Source organism: Mastigoproctus giganteus, chromosome 10 (assembly GCF_048544385.1).
Source record: "Mastigoproctus giganteus isolate SK-2022 chromosome 10, ASM4854438v1, whole genome shotgun sequence".
Taxonomy (NCBI): domain Eukaryota; kingdom Metazoa; phylum Arthropoda; class Arachnida; order Uropygi; family Thelyphonidae; genus Mastigoproctus; species Mastigoproctus giganteus.
Window position 1 is genome coordinate 189,363,514 of NC_143584.1, and position 25,396 is coordinate 189,388,909.

Sequence of the window (25,396 nt, forward strand, 5' to 3'; positions counted from 1 at the left end):
TAAAATATTTATTCAGATTTCAATTATATTTTGTTACATAAAAAGAAAGGAAAACGAAAAGACACTACCACGATAATCAAACTTGGACCATGTATAACATACACCCCACTGTATTATCATGTCCAGGTGCTAACCTAAAATACTGATTACTGGGCGATAGCTCAGAACGCTATCGCCCAGTAATCAGTATTTTAGGAATTTGGGACAAAGTAGTTCGCTTAAGTTTTGACTAATTCTCCCTCTTCTGGATATTGTGAAAGTAATATTTTTGAATGGAAGATAATGTTTATAGTTTAGTAAACATATATAAGTAATGAAAATGGAAATACCTTATAGCTGAGAACTTCTCTTTATAGGATTAGAAAATGCAATTATTTTCTTTGCCTCAAACTAGGGGCAAAATAAATGAAATAAATTTTCTGTTTATACTACGGGATGGCTACGTAGGACTGGAAGAGTTCATAAGTTAGAGAGAATACAAGAACATCATCATACTTATTAGTCACGCGGCTTGAACATGAATAGGCGTAAGTTCAGGTTTATTTTTTACTTAGGCCTAATTCATGACCAACACGTGATATTATAAATACGTTTATAATATCACTCCACCTCCTTCTGTAGAAAAGATCGCTTAAAACAATTTATATTTGTGAATCACAAATATGGAATAAGTATAAATATGTAAATATAAAGAAACAAGGAATAATCAACTCTAACATTAAATCAAGAAATTTTACTATTAAAGTATAAGCTCTTACGACTGGTTTTTAAAATTAAAATTGCAAATAAATGCTTCAAATCCTTTGTATGATGTGCAATTACTCGCTTTGCTTCAACCACTAAATTTAGAATTCATTAGTAAATTAGGCTTAATTAGTTCAAGCCATAGAGACACACTAAATATGTATAAATTTTCTTCTGTTGTAATACCCTCAATACACATATTCTGACGTGTTATTCGTGTTTAATATACAAATTGCCGTTACTTTTTGAAATGCCTTTGTATTCTGATTCAGTGCCTAAATTTCTAGGACTCAGTTACACTCCAATTAAAAATCTTCTCCCAGGTCTTTTCAAGAAATTTCTTTACTCCTTTTTGCAACTCATTAAAATTCCATAATTTAAATTTGATTTGTTTCCGACATCTTTACTGTATATTCCTTAGTTCAAAAATTTTATACAAATTTTATTTCAATCAATTTTCTATTTCATTTTTACACTATCACGTAAATGCAACTTATATCAGAAATGTTGACTCTGTTATTGAGGTGCATATTACTAGGCCATGTGCAGTGGCGCAATTGCTGCAGGGCTCCCGAACCTTATTTTTAGGGCCCCTCCAAAAAATATGTGCATCAGAGCCCCAAACTACTTAAATTTTGTATTGGCTGTATATGCTACTTAGTAAACTGAATGTATCTGCATAAAATACGATGCACCTATATATATATACTATCATTGAATTATATTGAATAAAGTTAAATTATAATAAAATGAATAAATAATTAAGCATTCATTAGAGGCAGCGACATGCAATTCCTCCATATGAAGCTGAAATACATCCATTATTTTAAATTAAATAAAACATAAGCCAGTAGTATGGAAAAACTGTAGAGCGAAAATTAACATAAAAATAACCCAAATAAACAATCGAACGAAAAGAAAGAATAGATATAAATAGTAGCCCAGAAACCCTAATATAATTTCTATCTTTAAATCCAATTAACAAAAACTATACAAATTTTAGGATAATGCCAATTAGTTATTAATTTAGCGGTACCCCCCCGAGAGGTACCAGTTCCAAAAGACGTGAAATATCACCCAAAGAGGGTTAAAGGAACTACCAAACGATAACAAAATCAAAATAAACTAAAATAAAATAGACTGACCATCATGCCCCATATCGACAGAGGACCACGAGGCCAATAATGGTCATGGAATCGCTGCATTTCAATCGTCATACAAAACATCGCAAAGGCGGAAATATCGAAGAACCAAACCACCCTTCCATTCTCCGATAGATCAACCAATGCAGAGGATTTGCATGGCGGTGGTCCTTATGCAGCGAAAATAAACTATAGAACAGACAGCACTCTAAAGCAGAGCCACACCACTGACATACTGTAAGCTGAATCAGCTTATATTAAAGAAAAAAGGAAATAGATGGCGGCACAGGCGTTGCTAAATTAGCATATCGACCCATTACTATTGAATTATATTAAATGTTAACGAAAATTAAATTATAATAAAAAATTAAATTATAATAAAAAATTAAAATAATTATTTATTCATTTTATTATAATTTAACTTTATTCAATATAATTCAATGATAGTATATATTTCGGCTTCATATGGAGGAATTGCAAGTTGCTGCCTCTAATGAATGCTTAATTATTTTAATTTTTTATTATAATTTAATTTTTTATTATAATTTAATTTTCGTTAACATTTAATATAATTCAATAGTAATGGGTCGATATGCTAATTTAGCAACGCCTGTGCCGCCATCTATTTCCTTTTTTCTTTAATATAAGCTGATTCAGCTTACAGTATGTCAGTGGTGTGGCTCTGCTTTAGAGTGCTGTCTGTTCTATAGTTTATTTTCGCTGCATAAGGACCACCGCCATGCAAATCCTCTGCATTGGTTGATCTATCGGAGAATGGAAGGGTGGTTTGGTTCTTCGATATTTCCGCCTTTGCGATGTTTTGTATGACGATTGAAATGCAGCGATTCCATGACCATTATTGGCCTCGTGGTCCTCTGTCGATATGGGGCATGATGGTCAGTCTATTTTATTTTAGTTTATTTTGATTTTGTTATCGTTTGGTAGTTCCTTTAACCCTCTTTGGGTGATATTTCACGTCTTTTGGAACTGGTACCTCTCGGGGGGGTACCGCTAAATTAATAACTAATTGGCATTATCCTAAAATTTGTATAGTTTTTGTTAATTGGATTTAAAGATAGAAATTATATTAGGGTTTCTGGGCTACTATTTATATCTATTCTTTCTTTTCGTTCGATTGTTTATTTGGGTTATTTTTATGTTAATTTTCGCTCTACAGTTTTTCCATACTACTGGCTTATGTTTTATTTAATTTAAAATAATGGATATATATATATATATATATTATTTTATCTTTTTTTAATATATTTTTTTCCATTTTTTTCATTGTATATAAAAGTTTTAATATATTGCTCATTGGTTGACTTAATTTAAAATTATTATTTGGAGAAGATACTGGTGTTAACGATTTTGGAAAAAAATGTTAGGCAATTTACTAAAATTAATCTTTGTAAAGTTGAACTGGATATTTCACAGTGCTCGGGCTATATAACAGCTCAACTGAGCCTGTTGCTGGATTGAACGACTATCAAAATCAAAACTCTACGTTCTTTGTTCGCCCACTGTTGTACATTAAAACTTTCCCTGAGGAGATGGAGAACTAGCGGTCGAACCTGCCATTTCATTTTTTTCTGGAGTATTTCGATTTTATTTTGTATACTTTTCTTTTCTCTAAATCTAGCATTGCAGTTGTAATAAATTTAAGCTGGTAAAAGACGCATACCGTCTCAACAGGCACTATTTGAATTTTTTGTTTTTGTGATTTCTTCTAGTCATTCTTTTATCCTTTATTATTTCATACATAGGTGGACTTTGCTTTTATGTATTCAAATTTGACATCTTAAACTCTTGAGCTTGCATACGGAGACAGTCTCGGCAGGCATTTTAGTTTTTGATTTCTATGGCCAGCCTTTGCAAGGATTTGCCACGAATTAAAATGTTATTCAAGCATATTTTAATAACAAAAATAAAATACATCAGTTCAAAGGAATAAATATTCAGAATGATCATTTCAAACGTTGACCGAAACAAATTCATATGAAAGAAAAAAAAGCCGTCCATTATTTGTGATGCTTGTATTTATCCTTTTGATCATGTTACGGGAAGTAAATGATCAAAGGGAAAATTTTTGAGCACGTTACAAGAAACACGATGAAGAGTTTTTTTATGTCCCTTGAATCACTTTCCCTCTTCAAGACAGCCTTCATGTTGATTTGAGAGAAAAAAAAAAGATGGTGTCGGATGAGAACAAAGGATGATGTTGTCTCGTCCGACACCATCTTTCTTGTTTTCAACTGTTCCAAACTATTGAAACATGTTAATGGTTTTGGAAGCGGCTTGTTTACTTGGAGGATGTTTATTCAGAAATTTTTCGATGAATTCTCTATGAGAAGCAACACAAGACACATTCCACTAGAAAAACGTGTCCTAATACAGTATATAGTACAGTACAGCAGAAAAGATAAGCGGGGTGGAGTTGCAATCCTTTATCATGAAAGTCTTCATCCTACAAGGATTAAACCAAGTCAGCCTGAAAACTTTGAAGCCATATCCGAGTCTTTCAGAAGGTAGGCTCAAAAAATCCAAGTCTGCCTTATCTATCTTCCGCCGGAACACAGTGCGGACACCAGGACCGAGCTTCTTGTGTGGATTTCAGAGAATCTTGGCACTGATATTCCCATGATTGTAACTGGCGACTTTAATATGCCTTGCCCAAGACACGTTCATGCTAAAGAACATCTTGATGCAACCCTCCAAACTTTAGGACTGACCCTACTTGATACGCTTCCGACTAGGGGAGAGCAGCATTTGGATTTATTATATCATAATTTGATAAACGTAAAAAATGTCACCCCTAAAACTAAATTCCAGTCAGATCACAACCCAACATGTTGTGTAATTTCCCTATCCAATAGTGCAGGTAAGCAAACTCGTCAAACCAAGAAGATATACTCTATTAAGTTCATTAGACCTGAGATTATTTTAAAACATCTCAAGACCTACAACTGGAATGCTCTATACAATAAACCGGTGGAAGAGATACCAACTTGATTGAGAAAGAGCTCTTATTTATTGCTGACCTGGATGCTTAAAAAGAGGTAAGGATCACAGACAAAACTAAACCGTGGTTCAACAAGTATTTAAAACAGGCGCTTGTGGCATAGGAAACGGAAAAATTCAGGATTGAATGAAGACTTCACGGACTACAAGAAAAAAAAAAGAGCCATTTTCTTGAAAAAGAAACGACATGCACGCTACGAAGAGGTTATTAGAAAGCTTCGACATTAAAAAAAAAAAATCGTGAGCAAAAAGGCTATTAAATTTGAAATGGAAGAAACCACATTCAGACATTGGGCTAAGGAGTGCTTTGAAAGGCTGCCAGTTGAAGGTAAAGCAAAAAATGTCCAAGGATATCAGCTGAAGGATATGGCACAACATATTTTAGCGAGAGGAGGCGTCTGTGGGAATGCTTTATTCACAGTCACTATTTTATTATTATTATTATTATCAATTTATTTCTCTGTTGAAGAGACACCCCTGGGACAGCCATTGGCTAGAAGGGTGAGAGTTACATTCTAAGGTGTGAAGCGGACCCATGAGCAAAAGGTTACAAAGTTCATAGGACGTTCACCCTGAAAGGATTGAATACAGAATTTTTGAATACATGAGTAATTATGATTTTATAAGAGAATATTTACATTTTTGGCATCTTTGAACATCATAGAATATTTAAAATTTTGACTTCATCTTAGGTTGGCACCTACAGTACCGAATATATAGTTTTTTGAGCCGAGTGGCTGTGCACTAGTTGCAGGAGACGATAGGAGTCGGCAAAGACTTGCAATCTGTAGGCCTTTTCGTTACAGAGCTTTTCAGGTTCAATTCTTAGTTGATTGAAGAGTTCTATTGTGTTTGCTGGAAAAAAGCGACTTAGGCTGTCCGGGTTTTTTAAATTGCTTTGAAGAGGATGTCTTGTTTCAGCAATTCTGGTAGCTTTTCGACGAGAATGAAACAAGCCGTCAATACTGGGAGCGACTAATCTTCCTGTTAGTAGTTGGGCTAATGTGAAAATGTTTCTTGTGTTGATTGTCTGTTTCCAGGGAGGAATGCTGAGATTGGAAAGTAGGATGGCTCTAGAGATAGTAAATGGGTGGTTCGAGATTTCTGGAGAAGATCTCATCAATGCTATTAATTCCTTGCCTAACAAATCTACGATCGGCCCCGACGGATTCCCTATCTTTATTTTAAAAATATGCAATGCCTATATTGTTGATGTATTGTTGCACATATTCCAAAACATCCTGAAAGACGGGGGTTATCCCCCCCCCCCCGAGATGGAATAACTACTTTTCGAGGCCGGTGCCAAAAAAGAAGAACCCTAAGGCCTCTTCAGATTTTCGACTTATATCCATCAGTTGTTCTCTTTCAAAACTCTTTGAAAAAGCCATCCTTCATGCTTTAACCCAACAGCGTTTTGCACACAGGCCACCCCACCTCCATACCGTAGTACCGAGATGATCCACTACTACTAATTTATTGGAGACCATCTTCAGAATGCAGTACGCATTAAATGAAAGAGCCCAAACTGATATCATATTCCTTGACATAAAGGCAGCTTTCGATAATGTGTCATTACCTGCACTTGAAAATATATTGAAAGTTTATTTCCGCATTGAGGGCAATCTATTACAGATCATCAAGACCATTTTGAAGCCAAGGCACCTAATTGTACACCATCATGAATTCCGTGCAGAATACACTCTCACTTGGGACATCCCTCAGGGAGGTGTTTTATCAGCTTTGCTGTTCGCTGCTGCCCTGGAGCCTTTTCTAGCGCAGAATCAGAATTTTATTTCTTATGCCGACGATATAAAATATTTTGTTGTCTCTAATGAAAGATCTCTGGTGTTCGACGTCAATTTTCACGCTAACACTAAGCTGTATGAACTGGAGACATACCTACGAAAAATCGGTTTAAGGCTAAACTCAGACAAGTCAGTACAACTGACAATAACTAATAAGAAGATAAAAAATCAAATCAAATTATCTATTAATGGAGCACAGGCTAAGAAAGTCAGCTCATACACCGACCTAGGAGTGACGTGGAACGAGGGCCTTATCTTCCAAAGGCACTTTCAGAACACCAGATCAAAAACCCTTGCTGCCATATGGGCTGTAAGACAGGAAATAACTGGGATTCGAAACCAGCAACTAGTGACTCAATATATCCGAAGATGTATCGTTCCTGTATCCCTATATACTTCGAAAATTTGGTCCTCTTCCCCAAATACTAATATTAGGAAATTTCTCAGCCTGGAATACTGGTTGCTTCGGTGGTTGAATAGAATTGCCGGGAAACCATTTACAATTTCAAAATCGTAAATGCAAACTTGAACACAGCTCCGTGGATTCAGATGGTCACAATGCGTAACATCTGCTCTCTAGCACAACTACTGACTGGGAGTTTAGATACCCCTCAAATTGAAAATCTTGTGATCAGGCCCCGCCATAGAGCCCGCCTACACTACATTCATTGTCTCCGAAGCGCTCTCCATAACACAGACAGATTAAGGCAGATGTTCCCTGCCAATACTCTGGAGCTCTTTACAGACTTCAAAATAGACCCGGTCAGGTACTGCCATGAGAAAACTTACAGGAAGCTCATTGCAGCGGATCTGTATACGAAACTATAAATATAATGAAGAATGCAATTCAAGAAAAACTTCAAGCGCCCCTTGAACTCATAAAAATCTGAAATGAACGATTTATAGTGTCTTGAAGACTCTTACAGGACTGAGGATATTGAACCTGTGACGATCGCCTACACCTGGACTTTTTGCCTGCTGCATTTTTTTTCATATATATATATATATATATTTTATTTATTTATTATTTTTTTTAAATTCTGATGTCTATTACTATAAACTTTATTTTATTTGAAACGTATGTAAGTTCAATTATGTAAATATCTCGGGTCGAGCACGCATGTACTCTTGTACATTGTACATGTGGTTCCTCGCACTTCAGTATGTAAATCTCTCATTCTCCTGGCACACTGCCGTCCCGGGGTGACCCACAGTTTCTTGTGGTTAATAAACGGATAATAATATTCCTTTTTGTTCAACAGAATGCCTATCCGAACCAATTCATAGAGTAAATGACTATGTCATTTTTCTATATATGCATATTTCGTAATATTTCTATGTATCTATGATTTCTATATCTATGTAATTTTTCCTTTATATTTATTTATTTTATGTATTTTCTGATATTTTATTCTATGTTACACTCTAATAAGTTTAGTTGGATGTATGTATGAGCCACCCTCCTAGATAATTTCTGTACAGGGGTGTTTGTTAAATAAACCGATGATAATAATAATAATTATGTAAATATCCATATAAAGATACTGACAACTTTAAACGCAACTGGCAATGTATATTTGCAGGAATACATAAAAAATCCAGCACTATCAACCTCATTTGCATATTACAGAATATGCTTATGTTCTATAATATGTAAATATGCTTATATTCCTATAATTACAGTTAATTGGGTATTTTAAAATGAGCACCTTGCAATAATACTGGGGAACTCGAAATTACGAATTTTTCAAATTCGTAATACACGAATTTGAATAGAAATACCAAAATCTATTACCAAAATCCAGATGAAAGATGGATTATATTAAATAAAATTATAGAATGAATAGAATTTAACATAATTAACAATACAAAAACTTAATAATACTATTATATTAATATACAAATCTAAATACTAAATTAATAATTAATTTAACGGTTCCCATGGATATTTAACCTAATTCAATAATCACCTTCACTTACCTTCTATGTAACTTTTATTTTGTGTAAATGTTATGGAAAGTTTTAATGTCTCTTCATAGTATGTACTGTGCACATTATTATTTTTTATTATTTTATAAATTCACACCTGCAGTATAGAGGTTCGAGATCCCGATGCGAGCCTTTCTCTACCAGTACGAGTACACATCTCATTTCGATGAAAGAGTACTGACTTCTGGCCACGAAATGTGTTACTGCTATGCATTGGATTAAAATCTGTAATTCACAATTAGGCAATAAAGATTATTATTTATTTACATCATTAAACGTAAATAAACACAAAATGATATTTATAAAAATACAGAACGATATATATTATTAAATCACTGTAGGCTGGGTAAATAAAAATTACAATAATTCTTATGTAAATAGAAGAAACTGGATAAATTTATAAAAAAAAAAAAAAAAAAAATCTACCATTGCGTAAAATTTCAATGAATGTTAATGAATGTAAAGATCAGCCAGCATTCATAATATGTGATTATGAATAATCACGAATATTACTAACAGACAGAAATGTAGATAACTATTACTACTAACAAGCAATCTCCCAAGCGCCTAGAAATTGTCTCATTTTTACGAGCTCATATCTTGACCACTTTAATTTGTCACAATTTTTGAAGTTCAGTTTAGGAATGCGATATTTTATTTAAAAATAAAATATCGCATTCCTAAAAGCAGCAGTTAAATAAAATAAAATTTCTCCTCATACTTCATTATTATTAGCTTCGTTTTTAAATCGTAGCCGGTTTTAGGAGCCTATAAATATTATCATATTTATCATTGAATTCTAATTGAGTGCAGTGATTTTTTAACTCCCAAAGGAATCGACCGTTTTATCTTACTCTTTGCATAATTGGCATGTTCAATCGATTTTTTAAATTTTATTTTTATAATAATTATTATTAATAATTTTCTAGAATGAGGTCTTAGAATAGATCTCTCCAAGCAATTCTGAAATTTGAGATTGGGTGACACAGCATCCTGCATGAGGTCGAAGCCACTTTTCAGTGGCCCCAATAAAACATGTGGACAAAGGCTTGAAAAGCTGACGGTAAAATGGTTGTGAAGATAAAGTTAACATCATAATTCATTTTCTTTGGCCAAATCCAAGGTGGAAGTATTTTTTGTATGCTGGAAGTGTTCGTTCAGTATAATAACTACTTTATTTATTTTGTTTGGTGTAACAGTTTGAATAAAACTGTGTAGTATACGAAGAATATCAATACTTGTCCAGCTACTCTCTCTGGATTAAATGTAAAAACAGAGTACATCGTTTTTCGATTCTTTTCTATGATCCAGTGAGAAATTCAGTGAAGATAATACATTTAACAACAGCCATTAACTTCTCTCACATTTCCACGACTTTCAATGAAGGCTCTGCACTTATACACTAGATAAATATTAATTGCCATATGATAAACATTCATTGTCATGCTGAGCGCTGGAGTAATTCACTAATGCAGGTTATCGAAGGAAGGTTAAACTTAGAGATCAGCACTCTAGATGTATCTAATTCTGCAAAGACAGCGTGGCTGTATGAGGCTTAGCATTATTCTAGGAACTGAAATAAGAAGTGCTTCCTCACCCTTTCCACTCTTGTCTTCAGGCTTAACATCTGATTGTCATTTGTTAAATAAAATCACTAAAGAGTTATTGATGTTAAAATTTCAAAATAACGTAGAAGCTATAGAAGATATGTAATTCTGGTTTCGACAACGGTCGTAATGACCTTTCGTAAAAGGCATTCGGCTTACGCATCAATTATAAAGCAACCTCCATACCCTCCAGTATATGCTCCTGTCGCCAGTCAGTCTCAGAAAACATCTAAGGATGTGAATCGAACTGCAAATCCACTCCTAGAAGATGTCATTTCCTCTAGGCGGCGGACAGATTACATCGGAAGATTACGGAATCTATCTGACTCTAATCATACAGGCAGACGTCGGCATCCTCCTCCTGTTGTGAGAACAGCCACCAACTCTACAATCAGAGCAATCCCCAGAACCAAAAGTTCGACGAGGGGTATTTTTGTCTCGAAACTCGAACCCCAACTCTGCGATACAGAAGTAGAGCAGCACATAAGAACTCAACTGCAGATAGAAGCAAAAGTAATAAAAATGATTTCTAAACACGAGTCGTACAGTTCTTTCTACATTCAATGTCAGCAGACAGACTTTGATGAATTACTGAAGGACCACTGTTGGCCTGTGGGAACCATCATTCGGCCTTTCTATGGACGACCCCCTCTTCCTGGTCCTAGGTTACCAGCTAGTGACTTAGCTATCGAAACAAGTGAGAATGAATGACAATCCGTGCGTTTTTTAGTTATTTCAGGAATCTCTACAGGAAATAATGTCTACAAATGATTCATCTTTCTCTTCAGCCTATTAGAATTTGAATGACACTAACTCTTGTGAAAACATCTTTCTACCCTGTCACTTGCCAACAGTTAAGCCAAACAGCTTATGCCTTACTGCAGCATCAAAAGATGTAATTACTGTATTCTATATGAACGCACGCACGCAGTCTTGTAAAACATAATGATGAAATCCTCGATCAACTGAAATCATGGAATCTGCATCCAGACCTGATGGTTTTTACTGAGACCTGGTTCTCTCCTGAGATTTCAATCCAAATTCCAGACTACTCGCTTTTTCAAAGTTGCAGAGGTGATTCAAAAGGTGGTGGAGTTGCTATTTATGTTCATAATCATCTGCGTTGCTCTGCCTTTCCTATCTCAAATCAAGCTTGTGAACTCACTTTTATCCGCATTGCCTCTTTGGTGATCGGGTGTCTATCCCGACCTCCTTCAGCTTCAGTTAACAGCTTCCTTGTAACTCTTGACAATACTCTATCTCATTTCACAAGCAAATCCCTAAGCCTTCTACTGATTGGTGACTTTAATATTAACATTCTTCATAGCTCTTCCTCTCAGGTGCAAGACCTCCTAGATGTCATTACTTCAAATGGTTTCTCTGTTCTTACTGATGGAGATATCCCAACTAGAATGGAAGAGTCCCACAATTCCCTTCTTGACTTCGCAATTGGGGAATTCCCTCTCACGTATGCAATACTTGATACAACCATTTCGGATCATCGTTCCATCTTAATGGTAACTGAAAATGAAATAAATGAAGCAGAGATCATGCACACTTTCAAATCTGTCACTCCAGACTCTCTCTCAATCAGCTTTGTCACGACTTGCAGCAGTCAACGCGGGATGGAGTGCTTGCTACAAGTGATCCTGAAATTGCAACAAACTGCTTTTTTAAGCATATCCTAAATACCTATGAAAAATACGTGTCATATATCAGGAGACCAAGGAATAAAAGGCCACAAGGCCAGGAGGGAAAATATGCCCGTTCATCTCAAACAAGATTTGTAATATGGTAAAGAAAAGGGACAATCTTGAAAGAATTGCTAGAGCAACAGGAATCGAGGCAGATAAAATTAAATACACAACGTACAGAAACAAAGTCACTGACTGCATTCGGTCAGAGAAAAGAAAATACTTTAGTTCTCAACTTATAGGTATCATAACAAGCAAGAAAAAATGGACAGTTTTGAACAAACTATTACCGGGAAAAAAACTGAAATCACGGAGCTACGTCGGAGATGTAATTGAAAATGAGGTACTCATTTCAGATGATGAGCTAAAAGCTATTGCCTTCTGTAACCACTTTATATCAAGTGGAAATAACCTCTGTCAAGACGAGCTTGATTTCAGAGACAATGAAATAAGAGAATCTGCCAAGTACTCAATCAGAAACTCTTTTTCTCGCTCACCTCTCCAATCAAGAGATTTTAGAGGCAGGGAATCAGTTGAAAGAAAAGGGAGCCCCTGGCTTTCATGAAATATCTCCTTCTCTGCTTAAAAAGGTCCTTAGCTCAATTCTTACGCCACTGAAGTATATATTCAATCCCTCCTTTCAATCTGGTCAATTCCCTTCTCAATTCAAAAAAGCAATAATCATCCCTGTGCCAAAGGGAAACTGTTGTAACTCTATAAACAACTTTCGCCCAATAGTTCTACTCTCAGTCTCTGCAAAATTATTTGAAAAAATTCTTCATAGCAGACTCATGGGTTTCCTTGAAGAAAATCAGCTCATCCATCAACAACAGTATGCTTATCGCTCTAAAAGATCCACCGATCTTGCAATTGTTGACTTCTGTTCAGGGATCATTAATAGTCTTGAAAAGGGTCACTATGCTATAGCACTGTTTCTTAAGTTATCTAAAGCTTTTGATTGCACAAACCATAATATTCTATTTAACAAACTCAATAATCCTGGCTTGAGAGGGAAAATTAACCTTCTCCTTGAAGACTACCTTACTGATCGTCCGTTTGTCGTAAGAACAAATCAATCATACTCCGACATCTGCTATTTCTCCAGGGGAGTACCTCAAGGTTCCCTTCTTGAACCTATCCTTTTTGTTCTTTACATCGATGAATTTCTCTCTCTCTTCTTCCATCTTCTCACCTAGTAGCGTATGCCGATGATATTTCCATCCTGATCACAGATAAAGACCCTAATCAGCTTCAACTCAAAATCTCTGCCTTGCTCTCTGTGATGCATAGCTGGCTTCAAAAGAATCAGCTTATACTGAATCCAGAAAAATCAAAATACATGGTGTTTAGAACGAAAAACAAACACTAAATATTGATTTAGACGTAATATACAAAGAAAACAACTTGAAAGGGTGAATGAAACTAAGTTTCTCGGAATCTGGCTATATGATAACCTTACGAAAGAAAACCTCATCACTAGCGGGAATACTCGCCAGGGCCTCTCCTTCCCTTCTCAGACTAGTATTCCTTTCTTTAATTCAGCCGCACCTCATCTATGGAATCATCTCATCGGATACCGCTAGCCAAGAAAACCTTGCGAGAATCAACTCCATTCTCAATCGACGCGTTCGTTCAATTTTGGACCTTCTCTGGAACGCATCGGTTAGTTCGAGATACAAGGAAGTGAGACTCCTCAGCTTTTACCAACTGCTACAGAAAGCCGAGGCGGTCTTTGTTTACATACATTGAAGACACCAGAGTTTCCCCCTCTCTTCAGATCCTTTTTCATAACCATAGATGAAGAAGAAATATCATACAATCTAAGAAATGATGCCAACCTGAAGATTCCGCGTTTCAGAAAAGCCATAGGTCAAAAAAGTATAAAATACAGAGATGCTAAAACTTGGAACAAACTTCCTGCAAAAATCAAAAATGTCACTTCGCTAAACAGATTCAAGAAACTACTAATTGCACACATCACCAGAGATGTCTGATTCAAATTACTTTCCACTCAACTCCTGGATTTTAAAAACACCAACATGGAAATAATGTACAAATGTTAAAGGAAGCAGTTGGCAAATAGCTTGTAAATTTCTGTGCATGTATCTCATCATTTTTCTTTTCTCCCCTCATTTAATTGTAAAAATGTTCACAATAATATTATAAGTAGTGATGCTTTTCGAAGTCTTCTGTAAAGATATGTACAAAAAACTCCAATTTATTTGTCTTTTCTGTTGAACATTACCTGTACAACTTCAGAACTGTATAATTGTATATTTGTATATTCATCGTTTTTTAAGGGAACACCCCGTAAAAAGCCATTGCCTTATGTGCTCTCCCTCCCTTTTTGCTGTTATCTCCCAAAAAGTGTAACATAGAATGGGGATAAATAAATTATATTATTATATTATAAGTTAGGGATGACGAAATAACAAAATTAACAAAAATGGATTATATTGCTAAATTTAGATATATGTATGTCTAAATTTAGCGTACTCTATTGCTGATTTAGCATAAATTAAAGAAATATTTACTACAATCGTTTGAATGATTTTTTTTAACTTTGCATGCGAATTGCATGATGGGAATAATATACTGTATTGCAATATTAAAAAAAAAAAAAAAAAAAACAAGGACGATATTGTCAGGAGGACCTAATAATATCAGTTTTAGTATTAGGAGGGAAATTTTTCATATTCTAAGTTCGGTAAAAATTTCAACATATTTCATTCACTGATGATGTTACAATAATTGCCACATCATCAGTGGCAATTGTTGTCCTATAGAACAATAAACAAAAACTGGAAATTTTGTTTATGGACTGGAGAGATATACCTCATACCTGTAAAACAAAAAAATATATATAAAAATAAAAAATAAATAAAAAAATAAAATTTGAAATAGCAGCGAACTAGAGTGAAAACAAAAAAAAAAACAGTTAGAACTGGAGAAGGAACGCCAACGCAGTGTCGATGTTCCTCCCCCTGTTCGAATTCGTTACCTGCTTGACGTTGTACAAATCACATACAACTAGATGGAAAACATACCGATTTTCATCTCCGTATCTTTGTATCAGTTCCATGAATCCAGTTTCGCATGTAGCATAAAAAAAAAAAAAAACTTACTAAAAGTTATTAGAACACGGTTCCACGCTTGCCACCTGTAATTACATCGTTTAGGGATGAAAAAATGGAGTCAGTCGAGGAGTGTAACATGTTGCCATAGCAATAAGACTTCCGTTGTCTATCATATCATCCGGAAGGTATTAGCAGTGACATGACAATGGCCAAAGGCTGCCAGTTGGGTGTGGAATAATGGAACGCCGATGATCTCAGATTTCATGCGTGACTGCAATGGATTAATTAGTCAAAGGTGCACGGAAGAATAATAGCGGCCACTGTCCATTATCTCTCCCGTGCAAGTGCTTATTTATATAGTGCAGTTAAAAAAATAAGTGGAAGATGGTTCTACGAGGAAGATGGTTCGTGAATCAACTGCTCTCTTAAAACTAATGGGTAGTATTAAGTTTAACGAAGAGATCCTTAATATATATTAATACGTTCTTAATTAAGTAAACTCCTTTAGAAAAATGACCTCAGAGGACAAATGCAAGCCGAAATACCTGTTCAATATAATTCTTCCAACACATCGATTTGTGTTATGGTGGAAAAAAGTTTTTAGGGATGAAAAAAAATATTCCAAGTACTTGTACTTGTAATATTCCTGTACACTCCCCGTTGCACTGCCATGCTAGGATGGAGAAGTTCAAGTTTAATGTCAACAAATATCTTCTTTCATCTCCTCAATCTCCAACCAATGCACGGTACTATAGGTTCTAATACCTCTCGCGTTTCAGGTTTTCATAAAAAATAAATAAATAAAAGGTACTGAAAGGTATTGTTGAAGGACAAAATTCATGTCAGGATAATCATTGATTGTGCTGACATGAATTGATACGACTTTATATCATTGAGATCTTCTGTCCACAACCGTAAAATGAGTAGTGTCTTTCTGGTGCTACAATTACAACGGAATTAGTCATTACGACGTAACAAAGAAAGCCATTTCAATATGTTCGAATTACATGGGTCATAAGCGTTGTGCAGTATTAACACAAAACGATAGATTTAATGACTCATGTTAATTGGATATTTTCTACACGAACTGTGCCCTTTTGTGGATACAGTTCCACAACGATCTCATATGTGCAGTAAAAGTCTGTTTCAGTATTATGAATACAATACTGACGAGAAATCCAATTTAAAGAACATTATTTAATGCAGGTACTGTAATTTAATATTATTTTAGAATAATGCTAGGATAACAATAAGTGAATTACGACTAGAACTTATTGAGATTTTATATTTGTGAACGGTTCTTAAGAGCTACAGTTAATACATTACGATAACGAGTAAACTATATGTAACTGAAACTTTTCGCTATATTAAATACTTTAACCTGTTAATGATAATGTACTTTTCTCCTTTTAGACTTCTTCAGATACGCATTTATCCTTTATCCATACAGAGAAAATTTATTATTATGTCATTACTTGTAATAATCCTTGTTTGAATACAAATCAAGGACTCCAAGAAGAGCTTGAGGTCGTACTTCAATGCACTGAACCTTCTGTGCTAGAGCTCCACCCGCAAAGGCGATGTGCTGCTCTTATACTCCTAAAAAACTTTTCATTGGTCTCGAAATTTATCTTAATGCAAGTACTTTAATGAAATAAAAGTGTTTTCTTCAAGACTTCTTAAATTTGCTCTACTAGCAAACTTCTACAGACTTCACCGTATTACAAGTAGGAACCCAAGCCGGTTTAGAGACTCTTACTTACAAACTCTACTGGGATAGTTTGTAAGTAAGAGTAACAACGGACAAGACGATCCCGCACAACTTGCCGGATGGACATAGCAGTGTCCAACACCAGCAACTTCCACAAAGCCTACGAAGAAAAGACCAGGAAGTGCATAGACCTAAGGCAGGAAGTCAGAAAAATATGGCATATGGAACAAGTAATGACCATCCTGATCAGTGTTAACACTGGAATGGTGCCAAAGAGCCTCCATAAGAAATAACCAAGCAGCAATAGGCGTCCCAGAGAACACTTTCATGGAACTCTAGAAAACCGTGCCTATACACCTGTAGGACAGTCAAAGAGTTCCTTGACAAACAGTAATAGTAATAATAATAATAGTAACCGGACACAAACAAACACCTAACGCACTTGGTACTAGTACTAGTCATGGGGTGGGAAAAATCCCATAAGGAGAAAAGTTCATAATAATAATAATAACTCTATTCAATCTACTCTTATTTTCCTAAGTGTAATTTCTTGAGTCCTCAAGTTGCTTTTTTCTTTTGAAAAATTTCCTTGGAAACTAATATATGGAAATGCCTTGGCTTACAAATCCAATTTATAATTCCAGCTTAATACCGGTATATATCGGATATTAGAGTGGAGTGAATATTTCATGAATTTTTTTTCCGAATATTGATTTACAATAGTGTCGAAAAGTTGACATATAGGACACTTAGTAATCCTGACTAATTTCGGTGACATCGGTAATTATGATTCTTGTGGTGGTCCAAGAAACTTGAAATATACGATAAACATAAATGTGCTACGTCTTTCATGCAGCTCTTTGCTTGTTCCAACAACAATAATCCATTAAATAAACCTAGATCTCACCCCAAGGTGATAGTTGCATATCGAGTAGCACCCATGCCACCACCATCTACCCAAAATCATATTTTAGGTCTTGTCTACCGTAAGGACGATATTCGATTTTCGATTCAAATGAGAACATTAATTGTAAGGACTGCAGCCTTGCACATATATACACTGTATATACATATATTCGTCCTTACGGAACAGAGGGTTCTTTATCACTGCTGTTTGCGGATATTAAACGTGTAATTTCATACATCTTTTAATAACTTGGGTAAGACATGAAAACCGTGAAATTTTAAACATTGGCGCCCTTTGATTTTACTATGTTCAATTCAATCTAATGGGGGAGGGGGGGTGCCCAGAATCATCTGAAAGATTCTTTATTAAAGGTGGCTCTGTTGAAGTGCAACATTGCTAATCAATTATTTATTTATTTATTTATTTGCTTTCATGATGACAATAGTTTCCTAAAATATTCTTCTATTGGGTGAGTGATGCCATCCCTTAGTCTGGTATTCACTGGAATCACATCGCAGCCAGTGGCTATTATTTCTTTATGCTTTTTTTCCATAAATATTCTCTAACACTTGTTTTGATACTTTAAATAGCGCCAAGCACACGTGTTACTGCCCTAAAATACACATAGTGCCAAATTCTCCTCCATAATTATTGGTTTGTAATATTTGGAAACGATTTTTTTTTTTTAACTTGATTCTGAATTTGGCCATTGAGGAATAAGTTCTGAGAACATACTTCCATCCTTCTACTTAGTATAACTCTTTCCGTCAGTTTCCACAGCTTTCCAAAAGTAGCAGTAACTGGTCAGGACAAAATCCTTATCAGCATCAGATTTAGACATGGATTTCATTCTCATCAGGTTAATCATTATCACATTTTGTCTTGGTTGTACTGCCTGTGTTTTTTCCAGCTTCGACATTTAACATAAAGAAGAAAACAATTATATCGACTATATTCAAAACCAGGTCGTACGTTCGTGAGAAATTTGCAATATTTTCAAGGTAGGAGTACACTAGAAGCACTGAAACCAGACTGCAGTGCTTTTATCACTGAAACTTCTAAAGCACTCTTCATTTAACAGGAAAATGTATTAATAATAAAATAAATTTTCGGTTTATACTCCGGGATGAGCAAACGGTTAAAGAATTTTACAAGATACTGTATACAGAATACAGCACCGTATCCAGCATCACGGACTTGAACCCCGGTTACTCAAGGCACGTGTACTTATGCACCCGCGCGCCTGACCTAGGCCACGGCGGCCTTTCTTTCTTTGCAACATGCAATCCTTGTTAATATCACAGAAAGAAAATTCCGAACACTAGCAGGAACAAATAGGAAAGACCTTTTGTTGATTTTTCTCGGAAATCCTTGACTTTAACTGTTACTTTGCCTTCATTTGGTTGGTTTTATAAGCGTTCTGTATTCATCGTGATAGGCTGTAATCATTTTCAAAACCCAATTATGAATGACTGTAAGCAGCGACAACTCGTGGTAAAACGGCATCCGGAATGAAGTTTATTTTCAGCTCCCTGTAATACTGCATTGCTATTTTATTTTTTTTTGTTTTGTTTATACAGGAACTTAGCACCCTTTGGATCATGGCGCACCCGATAACCGCTTGGTCAATCGGTCTCAATTCCGCTCTGATTTTAAGTAATGAAGCTGTGGCTCATATTTTAGAACATATCGAGCAGCTGTCTCTGATATTTCTTTAACAGAGGATTATTTTGCATCCTTCTTTGTCTTTATGTTGAGATTATGTTATGAAAGACATGGGCATATGAGGCGCCAAAGCATATGAGGCGTCAGCAGTAGCGAAACAACTATACTGCCAGGGCTAGTACTGAAGGAGACGCCGACAGGTGGTTGGCATGGCCGTTACCTATTGGAAATCTGGTGGGAGCTCAGAATTTATAGTTTTGCCTGAGTGGTCAAAGCTAAAGTTCAGTAGTGCATGCATCTGACTTGAACGTGGTTCAGGCTAACGCGATCGCTAAATACGGTTGACGAAAATATTCTTGTTAAAATGATTACTTATAGATTCCTGTGACCTATGTGTCATGCTAACGTATAATTAGAAAATTTAAGCGTTTTTTTCGGCTTTCATTCTTTCCTAATTGATAAGATTTAATATGGAATCCAGAAATAAATAAGATCTTTATTGTACAGTTCACCGGTACACGCAGGTACCACGACCATACAATACCCTTCACGGCATCATGCCAGGGGTTAACAAACGGCAGAGATAATAAAGGAATTGTAAAGATTAATTATAAGCAAATTATATAATAATAATAAAAAAATGTCGTCAATTACTAAGTAGCGCTATTGTATACGAGTTTAACTTATTTGTTATAATACTTAGTATTATAACAAATAAGTTAAATTAAAGTCCACAATAAAATTAGCTCGATAATAACAAATCACACGATTTAATTAGTGTTATTCATACTTCATATCAATTCTTTACATTGAAAAATTATCAAAACATTAACTATACGCTCAAACTTCTTATTCCAGATGTTGCAGAGATCTCCGATAGCCAACATTTTCGTAAAGTGCTGTTATCTTTCTCACACTAAGAGAGTTTAGTGACTCTCTTATCTGCAATCGCAAGCTTTTACTTTGAGTCATTGATATTTTAGAAACAATAATTATTCAAAGCTTAAAGACTAACTTAATCGCCATTTGTTGTTACACAAATTGGGCGAGCGCACTGAGGCAGAAAAGAACTAGTACATTTGAATGTACTAGTTCGGGTACAATCCAAACATATGTTAATGACGTTAAATAAAATTCAGAAATGTGAAATTCTTTTTTTTTAATAGGCATAAGCTTTCAATTAAGTAGTTCAATAGAAACATGTTTGAAGGCGACGTTTGAGGATACTGCACCACCTTTGAAAATTTTATGGAGTATGACAATATTGTACGTGTGATTTGATTCAAACTATAGATATTAGAGTTCTTTCGGCAGAGTTTGTAATTTGAATAACAGTCATCCTATTTAAAAGTGGAAGATCCTGAAGGTACGTGTTGTAAATTTTCTTTAGATAGGACTGTAAACAATAGTTTAAGGGGATTAATATCTGCATAACCTTTCGATCAAAGGTATCTAGCCATACGTGTTCATGGCTGGATTACCTGTTCGCAGGCCGGTGCTCCAGAATAACATACGTAAAGGGGGAAACTTCGTACCTCTGCTAGACCAGCTATCTAAAACCCGAATTAAAATTCGGTCAAATACACCTCCCGTCTATGAGGACTCGAATCCAAATATTTCCGAAACAGGTACGAAATATTAAGCCAATATACTGATACGGAGGTCCGTATTTTGTCTACTAAGGAATATGCCAGTTCTTGAGGGCTACGCGAAAACGAAAATAAAATAAAATTGTTTACATATATACCCAATAAATTTACCGGACTGAAATTTCAAAAGAACACAATAAAACGACCGCAATGAAAAGAACACAAAGTGAAAGAGCTCAAAAATGGTTTTATTTTTATTCAAAGTGATCACCACCTGATTGAATGCATTTATTGCATCGTTCTAAAGGCATAAGCCTTTAGAACGATGAACGATTTCTGAAAAGAGTCAGCGAAGGCATCCAAATTCATGATGTTCTGCTCGGCAGTTACATTTTTCTTTATTGTAGTCGCATCCTGAAATCTTCTCTTTCCTTTTCAGATTTCACCTTGGGAAAGAGGAAGAAGTCCGCTGGTGCTGGATATGGAGAGTAGGGTGGATGATTTACCTGTATACAATGCCATGTTTTGTCAGAAATGTCTTCACAAGTGCGGAATGGACGAGGGCACATTGCCATGCAACCAGAACCATCTGCCTTTCTCTCGTTGCTCCATTGCAAAATCGTGACATGGAACATTAACGCTACTAACGAAACTGGTTGTTATTTGCAACCTGTACCTCCATCTGTTAGAGGAAGTTTGAACTCCACATACCACTTCCGTTTATTTTCAAACTCATTGAACATGACCAACAACAGCACTAGTCCGGGAATTTTATTGCCATACCTCTTATATGATATGTTATTCAAAATTCAAAATATAAACTCTTTTTAATCAAAGCATAACCTACTTTCTCCGTTTTTATTCGACTTTTTTCACATTTAGTTTATCAGCTTAAATACTGGAAAGCTAATAGTGGCACTTTACTTTCGTTTCCAAACTGTTCATGTCACTCGAAATAAATTAAATTAAGAGAACAGCAAACAGTGAGTTTGTAGCTTTTTGTTGTTGTTATTTTGGAGATTGCTGGTGCATTTTAAGCTAAAATGGGCTACAAACCTATGGGTTTGTAGCCTAAAATTATACAAAAGAGTACGACTTCAGAATTTTTAAATTTCTCAAATTGTTCTTGTTCTTGATTACAATCAATTCCCTAATACAAATTAAATTCTTTGCCGAAATTAAAATCGTACGATTTTTAGTACTTTTATTACTATATATGATATAAACATACAGACAGACAGATAGACAAACAGACAAAAATCTGCGCCTGAAGGATGACTGAAACTCTTGGTGTCAAAGAAACAAAGTATGCCACATTGACAATATTTTGCGTTAAGTTTAGCTATATTTGCTAATGATGCGGAAAGAAGAGATGTATAAGACCGGAGCAAGAAAGCAACGTTCCCCATTATTCCCAGAAAACTGAAGGAGGTCAGTAGTAACAGTTATATTGCAGTAATATCACCAGTGACCGTTGGGAAGGTCAGTAATCGTGGATACACCGGTCACAAGAAAGTAAATTGAGCAAGACGTCTCCTCCTCCTTCGCTCTATCAGCTTCCTGTTGACAGCTGCAGGAGTTAATTTCTGTTCTCTCTGCAAATTGAATTCCACGCCTTTTCTTTGAGTGCAGGATCAAGTTACGAAGGTCGAGCAGTTTTCTTAATGGATAGCACGAATCCTAACCATTCGCAGGAATTCCTAGATAACCCACTACAACTGGTTCCATAAAGACTGGCCACTTTACCTCAAACTGTGTGAGTGACGTTACCCAGTTACCGCGAAGTCGCCACGCGCACGCATATGCACATTTAAACTGAACAAGCTCTGAGGTACATGATGTATAAATGTTAAAATTTTTATCCCGATAATAGTTTCACAGTTTATGCTATTGTTACATACGCAGAGAATGTTACATGCAAGGCTTAGTTTTTGGTGGAACCTAGAAATGAGATCAGGAATTTTTTGTGCAATTCGTGTAAAGACTGTAACAACAATATACTAGCAGTCCTCTAATTATTTCATAGTGCAAGTCCTTTGATTCTATAACCCAGTACTATTAGGAATGTTAACTTGATATATTCCAGTTACGAAACAATTTGAACGTTCAAGCAAACACAATAACAGTTTACAGATTTTAATACCATGTAGGAGTCTCCTTTGGCTTGTAACAGAGCAGTCTTCATGGAGCAAGAACAGTGTTCGAGTTGGGAGGATGCAGTTTATATATATTTTTCTTCAAAACAACTGCATCTCCCATCGGATGGGAAAGCACATATCGAGCATCGTTTCCACTCCTCCAGAAATCGGTTCTCCTGAACAAGATAGCTTGCATTCGTCGGTGCGCATCCAGTTAAAAAAATATGCCATTTATAATTTGTGACAGCCACATAGGGGTCACTGCAGTGATAAAAGGTTTGTGAGTTGCAGCTTGCCTATTGAACCCCTGCTGAGCTGTGCAATATGCATTACAACCACTTCTCTACCTTCCCAGCCTTCTCAGGTAATTATTTGGTAAATTTGAACGCATTTTTTTTATGAAACCCCAAACACGAGAGGTACAAGAACCTATAGTACTTAGTACCATGCATGGGCTGAAGGTTGAGAAGAAGAAAGAAGATACTTGTTAACGTCAGACTTGAACTTCTGTAGATTATAATTTTCAGGAAATCGTATGAAGGGTGTTCCAGAAAACGGAAGTTGAAGGAATAAATGATGAAGAAGAAAAGTTGGTTGTGCGACTTTTAAGTTGGACAGTAAAAGGTTGTTGACTGGTTTCGGTACGTGTTGGGGTTGTTCCATAATTCCCGCTCTCTGGAAGTGAGAGCGAGAATTATAGAAGCCAATTCGGAAGAACAGTAACCATGTAATTATGGTTACTGTTCTAAACAGTAACTATAGAAAAGGCATGCAGCAGAAACAAAAGGTCTATGAGACAGAGAGTGGAGAGACTCTGTTAGCGATGAGTCATTAATTAACCTAACTGTCCTCTTTTGAATGGAACCCAGAAGCCTGAGAGAGGTTTTGAGGGGACCGCCCCAGATGTGGGGATAATATTACATGATAGGGAGGATTTGCGATTTGTACAGAGTGAATAGCTGTTTGGAAGGAAAGTAACGCTAGGAGGGAAAGATAACAACTAGTATTTTTGATGCAGAGGAAGCAATATTTGTAATATGCTTATGCCAAGAGATATTAGAAGTCAGGGTAATCCTCAATAGAGATGTATGATCTTGCCTAGAAATCAGAGTGACATCAAAGATAAGCATAGGAGCGGAAGAATCCTTTTTGCGAGACATAAGACAGGACTGAGTTTTAGAAGTATTGAAATCAACTAAGCTACCTTTGCCCCACTGGAGAATTACCATGAGATCAGTATTTAAAAATTGGTAGTGGATATTCGAGAAGTTGAGATTGCTTGTGCAGGGCAAAGTTTCTCAAACTAGAAGGTGGAATGCAATGTGCTGTTATCAGCAAAACTATGAATAGGATTTCTGGTCAGTGGACGAAGGTTACTAATATACAAGAGGAAAAGAGTGGGAGGAAGAACTGAACCATGGGGAACATCAGCATTAGTGGAGAAGCTAGAAGACACAGAGCTATCTACTATCACCAGCAGTGAACAGTCAGAGAGAAAACCGGATACCCAATTACAAAAAACAGTTGGAAAACCATAAAATGGAAATTTATATAGATCTTTATGCCAAACAAGAGCAAAAGCCGTTGAAATATCAAGAGAAACTGCTTGAGTTTCACGAATCATTTCCATTGAATTTGTCCATACGTGGGTAACATAAGCCAGAATATCACCATGATCGTTGATCAGGTGGAACGTTTCTAGATAGTTTAAGAGCTAGCGGCTAATTGATTTTCCCATTACTTTAGAAAGAATAGAAGTGCAATGCGACGATAATTGGATGGGAGGGATTTGTCACCTTTTTTAGGAACTGGTTGAAGCTGAGCAAGTTTCCAAGCAGAAGGTAAACACCTTTGGAATAATAAAATGAAAAAAAAGTGACACAGAACAGGAGTAACTTCAGGAGCACAGGTTTTGAGAACAAGTGGAGAAACACATTAGGAGCTGGTGCTTTGTTCTTAGCATCAAGATCTGTTCAAAATCCTTCGGACATCCTTTTGACGGAAGACCATAGGAGGCATTGAATGGAGTGTATTAAGATCGGTGGGAGATGGTTTACCAAGATCATTAATACGAGTTGGAAGAAAAATAGGATACTAGCAGGTCAGCTTTATCTTTGGCTGAAGTGGCAATAGAACCATTTGGTTTTGGCAGCGGTGGGAACAGAGATGGGCAAAAGTTGCGGCTGTGAGCTTTGGCAAGAGACCAGAATGCTGGACTGCCATTTGGACAAGAAGATTAATAACTGCTTTACAATTTTTGCAAGCTTTGGTGTAGGCAGAAATGAACCTGGATATTTGGAAACAAGCCTA